Below are 12,540 nucleotides of genomic sequence, written 5' to 3'. Positions count from 1 at the left end.
TGAGTATATATACACACTGATCAGACACCACTGCAGACAAGAGATCATCATGGGTTCACGACATGGGTTCACGACATGGGTTCACGATCATGGGTAAGCTAGGGGAGCTGAGGTGGTTAAGTGATGTTCCACTGATAAATCGTCCTCATGCTGTTTTGACACATCTTTGAGTGAGTTTAACAATGAAATTGTGTTTTTCACATGCAACTCAACTGTGCTTAAGAAAAGCTCTTCCCTTTGAAATAAAAGAGAAAGGTTCTTAATAATTTCAAGGTAATCAAGCAGAAAATGGAGCATGTGAAAAAATCGGTTAAAGCACTGTCTTTTTCTGCAGCAACACTTTAAAGGTGGACTGTCACACATTTCCAGTCTTTGACGAGTGCAGAGAGAGCACTGACTTTGCTTGACACCCATCTTATGTTATGCAAGTACTGAAATTTCAGGATTTTTGCCTGAAAACTATCAGCTACCTGCTTCAGCTGTCGCAATCTCTTGGGTGAATACTGATAAAATTGGTACAGCTTCTTTAAAACAGAGTCGAGTTCATCAATGTATTTTCTGTCTTTCACAGAGCTTAATACACTTAAATTTAATCTGTGTGCAACACAGTGAATGCCAATTAAATGTGTGAGATTTTTCCAATCATGCTGGCAGCACCATCTGTACCAAATCCAATCAGTTTGCTTAAAGAAAGCCAGTCTAAGAGGCCATGTGTCTTCAGGTCTTTAGTAATAGTTTGTAAGTACCCATCTGCAGTAGCCATTTCAAGAGGTAGGACTGATAGAAATACTTCAATAATCTTATTGTTCTTGATGTACCTGACATACAATATTAGCTTTATCAGTTAATCCTTCTAGCATCAAACTGACATATTTCGCCTCCTTTAGCTCTCAGGTGAGTTCTTTCCTTATAACATTTGCAATATGTGAGATGAATTCCTTGCATCTCTTGTCATTTCCATACTCCTCTCTCACAGCAATCCCTAGTTTCCCAGTCAGCTCTAGCAAACCTTCAAAATCTGTATATGGCTTGCTTTTTTTTGCAATATAATAAGCCACATTAAATAGAACGTTCATATGGTTGAACATCTCTTGATCCATTTTCTTAACACATGCAGCCAATGGCGTAGCTTCTGGAGCCAAAAGAGCATGTTTTGCCTTTACACATTTTTCATGCTGGAGAGACTTTCCATGTTTTTTTGAAGGTCTCCAGTTTAAATGGTCCTGAAAACCTTTTCACACACTTAGATGCTTGGTCAGCAATCCCAGGGAAAGAAGCACAGATCTCACATATGGCTATACCTATGTTATGGTTAAATTTTAACCACGTGAGTTCCTTGCACCAATATTGCTTAAACTTCCTTTTTCCATCATTTTGAGAGTGACTTGTTGAAGGGGACTCCTCTGCTGGTTGTTCTTCTCTTGTGCAGGTTGGTTCTGCAGTAACAAGTTCCACTTCACTTTCCAAACAAGAGGTCTTTGCGAAGAAATTTGTCATCCGCAGTTACTTTGCATCTTCTGACGTTGACGCTTCATTTTTTTCTGAAGTCCCAAAGAAAGATGTTTGCATTTAAGTACGTTATTACTTAGTGGCATGGTCTCCCAAAAAATTATTTCCTTTTTTTTTTTTTAAAGCACTGCACCCCTTCTTGTTAGTAACCCTGATGTGTATCTTTACAGATGCACACAGGTTTACACAAACGTTTGCCTCTCGGCTTTTGCCCATTAACTTTCTAAGATGCCAAAGTAGATAAAAAAACCCCGCAAAATCAGTAAATCAACTTGCACGTGTCACATCGGACTAATAAGTAATATCTCCTTGTGGGTCCCCCTCTCGCCGTACAGTATAGCATCTCCCTGTGGCTGCCCCGTGCCAAATAACATGACCCATGAAGGATAGCGGCAGCACCTCACCAGTCACCATAACCACTTCACAGCATTACTGATATTTCTCCATGGTGAAAATCTATCAGACGTTTGTGGGAAATGCGTTGGTTTTATACCCAAACTATTTGCAGAAGTGACATCATGCTCGGTTTCCGCTGACTGAAGATGACTAGACAAATAAGTATTTCCCCAATCAATGCTCCAAACTTTTGTCAGTTTTGTTTTGTCTGCGCTGCCGTAACAGCAGCCAAGTTAACCAAACGCTGCACGTTGCCTCCTTACACAGAACACTTCCGTAGAGATGTGACACCCCCTCCTGCTGGAATACGAATGTGTTTGTGACGAATCCGGTTACCTTATATAACTAACCACATCACAATTGCCGTCCGCGTATTAGGGCATGTTCAGAAGAAGGATTTGGGGGCGCAGATCTGATGCTGAAAACTGGACCGAACATGCGCTGAAATCGCCTCCCACCATTTTCAATAGGAGGCTGCACCACAGTTTACGTGGCCAAGGATTTTTGCCACTCCACACGGACCCCTCACAAAGCCGCAGTGGGAGTATGCTCGCGGTTTAGCTCCATTCAAATGGAGCTAAACCTACAGTGGGTCCACGTGAAAACCCACAGCAGCTGTTTCTGCCGTCAGATGCCCAGCAGATTTCATCACGGATTGGGTTTCTGCTGTGGGTTTTCATGCGGATCTGCTATAGGGTTAATTCCATTGCGAGGGTACAGTGCCAAGAACGAGGTGCCTGTACATTTTAGGCGGGGTCTTAAAAACCGTGAGGCAAAACCCCGGGCCACATAGAAACTGCAGCACAGCCTCCTATTGGAAACAATGACAGGTGGCTTCAGCCAAGTTACACTGAAACCTGCACTCAAAATCCGACATCTGAACATAACCCACACGCTGCAAATTTTTGTTGCAGAATTTTCCGTAACTGAAAATCAGTTCCATTCATCCGAAATGGGGCAAGCAGAAACCCATGTGCTCGCTGCCCCATTCAAACGAATGGAACTGATTTTCAGAAGTAGAATATTCTGCAAACAGGAACCTATGGAGCCTGTCTGGCAGTGTGGGGAGGCCAAGAGGCTCCATACTAGAGACCTGTATAACCTCCAAATTCAAGGCTCCGCCGAGCGCATGATACCAAATGCAGTTTGTGGATCCAGCCCCCCACTCATCGTTCGGGTGCACAGAGCTAAAGGACTGCATACATACAGTGTTTTCAGTGGGGCAATGTCTATGGGGACCTCACGACTCTCCCCCAACATTATTAGCGGTTGATCCATTTGCTGTCTCAGGAGATAACCACCACTGGCTCTTCTCCTCTCCCCCCACTGAAAGCACATACTGTTCATACATATATGGGGGAGTCAGGGGAGACTGAGGGTATATGGCACCTCAAGATATGTAGAATCTGCCCTCATGTGTAAGTAAGGGGCGCCCCAGACGCCATGACAGCAGCGGCTCTTACAGGGGCGTAGCTAAAAATGACTGGGCCCCATAGCAAATTTTTTTTATGGGCCCCCTTCCTCCCGGATCTCCCACCCCCACATACCTCCTGGACCTCGCCGCCACATTCGCAGCTCCTCATGCACTTGTGACAGTTATGCGTAGGACTGAGCACAGACAGTTGGTCACTGGCCACGCATTTGTGCCAGTGTAGGAAATGTATGAATCTAAATGTCTGTGTATTAAAGTAGGACTAGTCAGAACTGCCGCCCAGACTGCGGGACGACTCCAGGGGTCAAGTTCTGGGAAAAAAAGTGTGGGAACTCACCCAAGATCCACTGCCACCCCGACCCGACCCGACCCCCCCCCCCCCACCCCCAAAAAAAATAATATTAAAAATAATATATATATTGTAAGGGATCGCCTCTTATTCGGGGGTCATTCTCACAATGATCTTCATCGACCCCAGGGTTAGGGGCCAAACATTGCTTTTATATGGCACATGAAGCAAAACCAAAACAAACAATACAAATAAAACACCTGCCCGGCTGGGCTCTAACTAAACATGAAAGCCCCGTTCACACACGGGAAGAACATGCGGCTTTTCCAAGCCTAACAATCCAGCACTTCCAGGCTGTAACAAAGTCCAGTACCTTTTGGGGGATTGTGGCCCAGAAGTCCTCCTGACTCTGGCCTAGCGACCGTCGATTCCAAGACCATGCAGAGTCCTCCAAAGTTCAGGCTAACACCTAGCCCTGTGGCCCCTCAGCCAGCTCGGCTGAGCCCACTTGGACAGAGCCTTCCCAGGCCTCTGCTGCACACAGACTCTTCCTTCTCCTATCAGTCTGGACTGGGCTCTTATCCCAGACTGATTGTTCCACCTGGTGCGGCCTCTGACCTGCTGATTGACAGTGAAGAAATGGAAACTCCTGCCATATCTCTCCCCTAGCATCCGTGAGGCCTGTCACTGCCTCACAATATATATTTCGCAGAAAATTCAGTGCAACATAAAACGTAAACAAAAACTGGAATTTGGGCTATATGTCTGTTCAGACATAATTCGTCTCTTTCATATTATAAGCTCCCCTTATATATAATTTACTTACAGTTCTGAAGACTCAGGGGTGCTGACTGGCTTAGCCTCAGGGGTGCTGACAGGCTTGGCCTCAGGGGTGCTGACAGGCTTGGCCTCAGGGGTGCTCACAGGCTTGGCCTCAGGGGTGCTGACAGGCTTGGCTTCAGGGGTGCTGGCTCGCGTGGCCGGGCAGAAGGAGTGTGGGAGACTGTGAGGCCTTTTATGTCCAAGCTGCTCCGGGAAAAAAAAAAAATTTCATTACACCTCAGGTCAGACCACCAATCAGACCCCCAATGTTAATCAGACCTCAGCTAACAGCCCCAATAAGACCCCCAATGTTAATAAGACCCCAATAAGACCTCAGATCAGACCCCAATATGAATTACCCCTAATCAGACCTCAGATAAGAGCCCCATGCCTCATAGCAGCCCCAGTAGCCTTATAGCAGCCCCCAGTAGCCTCATAGCAGCCCCCAGTAGCCTCTTCATCAGCCCCCAGTGACTCTCACCAGCCCCCAGTACCTCTCCATCAGCTCCCAGTGCCTCTCCCCAGCGGCCCCACAGTGCCTCTCCATCATCCCCCAGTGCCTCTCACCAGCCCCCAGTACCCTCTCCATCAGCCCCCAGTGTGCCCTCCCCGGTATTAAAATCATTGGTGGGCAGTGCACCCCCCCTCCCCGGTATTAAAATCATTGGTGGGCAGTGCATCCTCCCCCCCTCCCCTGTATTAAAATCATTGGTGGGAAGTGCGCCTTCCCCCCCTCCCCGGTATTAAAATCATTGGTGGGCAGTGCATCCTCCCCGGTATTAAAATCATTGGTGGGCAGTGCACCCTCCCCCCCTCCCATGTATTAAAATCATTGGTGGGCAGTGCGCCCCCCCCTCAGTTTTAAAATCATTGGTGGGCAGTGCGCCCCCCCTTCCCCGGTATTAAAATCATTGGTGGGCAGTGCATCCTCTGTAAAAACCATGAGCCTAGTTATAAACTCAGACTTGTTTAAACCATCAATACTTCAGAGTCTATCCCATCCCGGAATAACTATATCAACCACCCTGAACAGACCTCGACAATACAAAATAAAGGGGTGGGGGGGTGGGGAACAACTGGTCCAGGCTCCCCGGGCAGGTGCGGCAAACAGGCAAACCGGCCCGCGGAGCCTGGACATTTAAAGCCCCCATCCCGACTGACCCACCAATGATTAACTGTCACCAGGGCTCGGGCAAACTTCGCCCGATCCCTGTGACATCATAGGTCATCAAAATGACCAATTAAGAGCTTTACTGGGCAGAATTAAAATTCTGCCCAGTGATCCTAACAGAAGAGCGGGAAAATTTCCCCTCCAAATCGGCAGACTAAAAATAGCCTCTGATCACTGGGCAGAAAACTGACTGACCAGTGACCAGAACCTAAAGCACAGGCAATGCAAGTATTGCCATGTGTACCCCTCCATAATGTCCGGGGTACTTCCATTGCAATACATAGCATATGCTCACCAAAACACATAATACATTTTCAACTATAGCATTAATGAAATAAAAACACAAGACTAGAGAGTGGAGATAAGCCAAGGCCTGTTTATTTAAACTCAAACCAACTTTAATATATAACCAAAATATTAACTATATAAAAACCATGAGCCTAGTCATAAACTCAGTCTCGTTTAAACCATCAATACATCAAAGTCCCTCCCATCCCGGGATGACTATATCAACCACCCACCAGGCCTGCAGCGCCTTCAAGAGGCAGCAAGGGACCCACCCCACCCACAGCTATCTCTACCATAGCCTGTAGGTTGAGGTTGAAAATATCATAACCGATATTGAAAAACAGGCCTGCCTCTCCACTCTCCAAATCCACATGTCTGAAGGAAAAACCCCATAATAAAGGCATAAACTTTGACATTGCACGGTTAATCCGCTTCCGGACCTTGTCTTTAACCCTTAAGGCAGGATAAACCCTCCAACACCACTTGGAGATGATTTCAGAGAAAATTTGCCTAGTGTCAGGGAAGAGGCGACGCAGATCTGTCATCGTTTTCTTCATCTGAAAAATGAAATCCATGGTGTCTCCGCCACCTACATCATTACCACCTAGATGAATAATGACAATGTCCGGATTAGGAAACACATCATGCAGGTGTAAAATTAGATCGATCAAACCTGACCAGCGAATCCCCCGAACTCCAGCCCAGCAGATCTTGACAGAATCTGTAGGTAACGATAAATTTAGTCCATAGCAGCGCTTTGCGGCCCTTCTATTAGCCCAGTGGATATAAGAATGGCCCAGAATTGATACCGTACGACCTGTAAAAACTAATAACATATTAATCAATCAGCAAATGGGGTCTGACATAAAGTTGATATCTATTAGATGACCATCTCCCAATCCGTCTAATGACTGACTGATTTAAACCTGCAAGAGCTGCAGAAGTTGCCGATCCAATTCGAAAAGAATGGGAAGATAAGAAATGAGCACTCAAACCAAGTTTATCCAAACATCTAGCTAGAACTGCCCTAAACTGAAATTGAAACAAAGGAGACAGATCCTGGTGCAAGAGAAAATTTGTGTTGCTAACCCTGGGACAGAGAGTCAAATATTTCAAGACCGCATTAACAGGACATATCCTTTTATCAACAATAGAACCAATTCTTAAATAATAACCTCTACCCGCCTGATCAGTTTTAGACCTCTCAATAAAAATAGACCATATAGAACCTCTAACGGAGACATGACTCGAACTCAAACCAGACTGGTAAAAACGAGAGCGTGGCAACAATTCACCAATCCTCAAGGCACCAAAAAATAACAAAGTAAACGCTGTGCAAAATAACGAAGCTTCAAAGCTAGAAAAACAAACTTTACACAATTGAATCAATAATTCTGGAGAGATAGGACATCTACAATCTGGTAGATATCCAACAGATTTGTAACCTTTCAGAAGCTGTTTAATTAAAAAGAAATCTGAAAAAGACCTAGAACCAAATAATTTCTGAAAAAAGGGAACACCAGCCAAAATCCTAGACACTGAGCTATGTGCCAGTTTTTCCTAAAATAATTTCAAACAAAATGACAAAGCTAAAGACTCGTCTAATAGCAAAGGCGATACAGATAAACCAGTTGCAAAACGATCCCAGCGTAACCAGGCTGACATATAACTTTTCCATGTTGAAGCTGCCACTGAACGGCTCAACAAATTCAGAGCCAAGACCAAATCAACCCCCATAGGTGCTCTGGACAAGGAGTCCCGCAAACATCTGCTGATGGAGCCAAACTGCGAAAACGATCCATCTGTAAACGTGACAAGGCGTCAGCAATGTCATTATTACAACCAGGAATATGGACTGCCTTAATCCAAACATTTAATTTTAAACAAAGTAACACCAGATGCCTTAAGAGCTTCACCACCAATGGGCTTTTAGATGACAAGCAGTTTACAGCAAATAACACCCATTTAGTGTCTGTATGCAAACTAATCCGTTTATTCTGAAAAAATCTGCCTCACAAGGCCAATGCTACCACTACCAGGAAAGCTCCAACAAAACCAGATTCTTCAATACAGTATTCATGATTCATGCCAAGCAGCAGCACACCTATGCCCGTCCCAGTATGCACCAAAACCAACACTACCTGCCGCATCTGTGAACAAATTTAACTGAGCAGCATCCATAAATTCCTCTTGCCACATAGACTTACCATTAAATTCCTGCAGAAAACTCAACCAAACCAACAAGTCATCTCTAAAATCCTTATTTATGGACACATGCAAACAAGAATTACGCAATCCAGCGATAATTGCTTCCAGAAAATACGCCCCATAGGCATTATTCTGCAACAAAATGCTAACAAACCTAATAACGATTGCACCTCTTTGACAGTGACACTATGACGAGACAAACAACCTTTAATCCCTAAAGCTGCCTTCAAAACCTTCTCCTTAGGTAATCTACATTCGCCAACACCAGCGTCAATAACTAATTCAAGGCAACTAGAAGATAAAACAGTTTTTTCAAAAGCAAGGGGAACACCGAACTCTGTACAAACTGAATAAAAGCACTCTAACAACTCAGAACAAACCAGAGAATCAACAGGACCAACAAACAGAAAATCGTGAACAATACCGCCCTTCATTGCACGCACTGAAACCACCCAATCAAGAAAGGTAGAGAACGCTTCAAAATAAAAACAGGAGATAGAATAACCCATAGGCAAACATTTGTCAAGATAAAACGAACCTTGAAAATGAAATCCTAAAGAATTAAAAGCTGCTGGATGGATAGGAAGGAGGCGAAATGCCGACTGAATATCAGCCTTGGCCATTAAAGCCCCCTTACCAAACGACTTCACCACAGCAACCGCAGAATCAAAAGTAGCTTAACTAACCTTAGTCAAAGAATTGTCAATCTCGTCATTTAATGACTGACCAAATGGATAAGACAAATGATGAATTATCCTAAAAGAATTAGGTTCTTTCTTTGGCACCACCTCAAGAGGAGATAAATGAAAATCCTCATAAGGTGGCACCTCAAAAGGACCTGCCACTCTGCCCAACTCTATTTCTTTCTGTAACTTAGCCGCCACCACTTGAGGTAGCTGCTGAACAGAGGGCAAATTCCTAACCAATGGACAACCATGACCAGAGAATGCAGGCAAAATAAAACCTTCAGAAAATCCTGCAACCAATAAATCAGCTATCTGACGATTTGGGAACCTGCTTAACCAAGGCAGCATTTTCGATAAGTTTACCGGCGTCCATGCTTTTGGAAAGAAAATCCTTTGCCATCGGCTGCGACTGCAAACTAGCCTTCTTAAAGCATCTGGACATAGGGTGACTTGAACCACAGAAAGCACACTCATGCTTATATTTACAACTGACAGGCCATTTGCACTGCGACTCATTGTAAGCAAAGCACAAGCCACGTTTCATTGCATTACCTGACACAGATACTTTCTGATTAACAGCTGGCGGCCTCTGGGGAACCAAAAGATTGAGCCATAAGCCCACATCCTTGGTGCCCCACTGCAAATGAGGATACACCGCCAATTTCTGACGAAAATTCTCATCATATTGAAACCACCCAAAACTCTTGCAAGCCTCCAAAACAATATCAACATGTTGAAACAATCCTGAACATTTCTCAGGATGTTTCTCACCAAGAACACTAGCCAAAATACAAAAAGCCTGTAACCAATTATTAAACGAGCGAGGAATAGGATGGTGCCTATCCTCCTCAGATCTTTCCTCCCTGCGCTCCAATTTAGAAACAAATTCCTTATATGCAGGGAGCAGAGATAAAACCAAACATATTCACCATTCCAATTTTTTTATTTTACCGCTGCTTACAAACGAAAACCCAAAGGGGAAATATTACATGGTAAAACTTCCTTAAAACAATTAAAACAATTTTCATTAACCCCTTTTGATTTGTCCAACAACGGCAAACACTGAGGAACTGTTAAAGGTTCCAAAACACTGTCAGCGTCACCCCCACCCTCACCCTCAGCTGCGAGCCAAGAAGAAGCTACATTAGAAAATACAGGCTCAAAAACAGCAGGCTGAGTGGGGGGGGGGAAGGGGTGAAGGATGAGGGATTAACCCCCCCAGGAAAAACAAAACCTTGGACAAAGAGAAAATGACTGGGGCCAGCTATGCAGCAGTCCACTCACCCGATTGAAGACCTGGACCAGGCTGAGGTGCTGCAGCAGCTAGTGGCAGTGGGGTCCCTGTAGCTCTGGCAGGCGATCCACCGGACATCCCAGTTCCCTGCATCCTGTGTCCTCTAGCAGGTCCCTCCCTACCCTGCAACCCACAGCCAAGGGTCTGCAGGGGGGGGGGGGGTAGAAACCCGCTCCTAGCTTGCAATGGTCCTTCCGACAGGAGAAAGCGCTGGGCATCTTGGTCCAGAAGAAACGCGACGTCCTCTTGCGATGCCAACATCCCCACGCTCATCTACCTGCATGCGGGACCGCGCATGCGCACTGGGCGAAGGAGAAAATCTTCTTTTCTGTCATCGGGTCCTCCTGCTCCTCTCGCGAGATCACAGGGCGCTTCCCGTTTCAGGCACGTCTGGACTCCGCAACAGGTCAGCCTCCAGACCAACAGCAGCCGGCACTACACAGACGTTTTCAACCGGCAGAAAGGAGGGGAAAGCAGGCACCGGACATGGCTCCACCACAGAGGGCACCGGAGGGCTCAGCTGGCGAAGGCACACGCGAATCCAGGACGGGGCATCTTGGTCCATAGCGCGGCTGGTGAGTTCTTCAAGTAGGGATTCCATCGCAGGCACAGTCAAAGAGGCCATGGCTGCGTAAAGGAACAACTGGTCCAGGCCCCCCCCGGGTAGGTGCGGCAAACAGGCAAACCGGCCCGCAGAGCCTGGACATTTATAGCCCCCATCCCCACTGACCCACCAATGATTAACTGTCACTAGGGCCCAGGCTAACTTCGCCCGATCCCTGTGACATCATTGGTCTTCAAAATGACCAATTAAGAGCATCACTGGGCAGAATCAAAATAGCCTCTGATCACTGGGCAGAAAACTGACTGACCAATGACCAGAACCTAAAGCACAGGCAATGCAAGTATTGCCATGTGTACCCCTCCATAATGTCCGGGGTACTTCCATTCTGATTCCAGCGGAGGAGGCAAACAGCAGAATAGTGGGGGTGTCGGACCGCTACCAATCTAATATTTGGAAACACAAAAGGGGGTTGGTCAGCACATCCCAATGCGCAGGTGCACACGGCTGTGACTGGAAACATAAAACAACACAACATATAATGCAACAGCTCTCTGTAAACCAAATAAAGTGCAAAAACCTATTATAATGCTTATGCTATGCTAATAAAGTAGAGATGCTTGGCAAATACATTTTGTACAAAATTATTTGAGCCCGTCTGCCGCACGTCAAGGCGATCTCTGTAAGACGGGAATCTAATATTTATCACTGTTGGACCCTGTGTGCAACTGATAAAGAATATCATGTAGGCATATATCAGCATCAATCCCCTGTAGATTTTCTCACAAAGTTACTCAGAGGCAGGCAAGGGGTGCTTGTGAGAGGTACCTCTTTAAGATGGCCACCTTTAGCACTTCAGTATGTATTTTTTCAGCATGTTCCATGCATATTCACAGGCAATGATTTCCCCCCAAAGTGCTTATTACATGTGAGTTCCTTCTCAGGTATCAAGTTTCAGCAGGCTCTTTAAGAGAAACCCTCTTGTGGGCTATCTATCTGGGTCATGGTTCCATTTGTTGGACTCTGGGTGCAACTGAAATAGATTCTTGAGACAGTTCTTCTTGTAAAGGAATTCACGTTTTTGTTGGAGATAAATCGATAGAGCAGTTTCAGAGTAGGCTAAAAATTCAGGCAGACAGCGGGAAGCTGGGTGCAGAATGAAATGGTAAAATGGCAAAAAGGGAATGGCAATGAAATGGTTGAATGGCAAAATGGTAAAAGTGACATGTCTCTCAAACAATAGATTCTTATACCCCAGATGACAAAGGCATAATATGAGAATACCTAAAATGTCAACTGCAGTGAATAGAGGGTGAGGGCAATCAGAATTGTCCTCGCCCTCCTGCCACCAATGAGATCCCGCTGAAAAGTCTAATTACAGGCCGAAACATCTGGGGAAGATAATGTGGCTATAATATTTGTTCTACTCCTGGATATGAATAATACTGTATGGAAATATAAGTGATGTTAACCTTTCTCTGATCATTAAAAAGAATTTCATATACTTTAACTGGAGTGCTGTGGATATTCCTACTGTCAGATGATTCCTCTCTCAGGAGCACCCAGACCACAACATTGGAGTGCAGATCACATATTTCTATAACTGCAGTGAATAGACATTAATGTCTTTCATAGATTATATCATCAATACATTAATACATATTCACGTGATGACCACAATATAATGCACAACGGAAGTTACACCTCTTGATGAATTTAGCAATTCTTGATTGGGCAAAAGTTTTTCAGCACGTACAACTCATACATACCTACTGTAATATATTCTGACCTTTGATCCATCTTTCTCTTAGCTCATTTTCCCTAAAAGCGTTTATGGTGCGTTTTCTTCTTGCAAAATTCTAATTAATGTAATTCAGTTTTAC

Source organism: Bufo bufo, chromosome 1 (assembly GCF_905171765.1).
Source record: "Bufo bufo chromosome 1, aBufBuf1.1, whole genome shotgun sequence".
Lineage (NCBI taxonomy): Eukaryota > Metazoa > Chordata > Amphibia > Anura > Bufonidae > Bufo > Bufo bufo.
The sequence above is the reverse complement of the archived record's forward strand: the minus strand, read 5'-3'. Positions refer to the sequence as shown.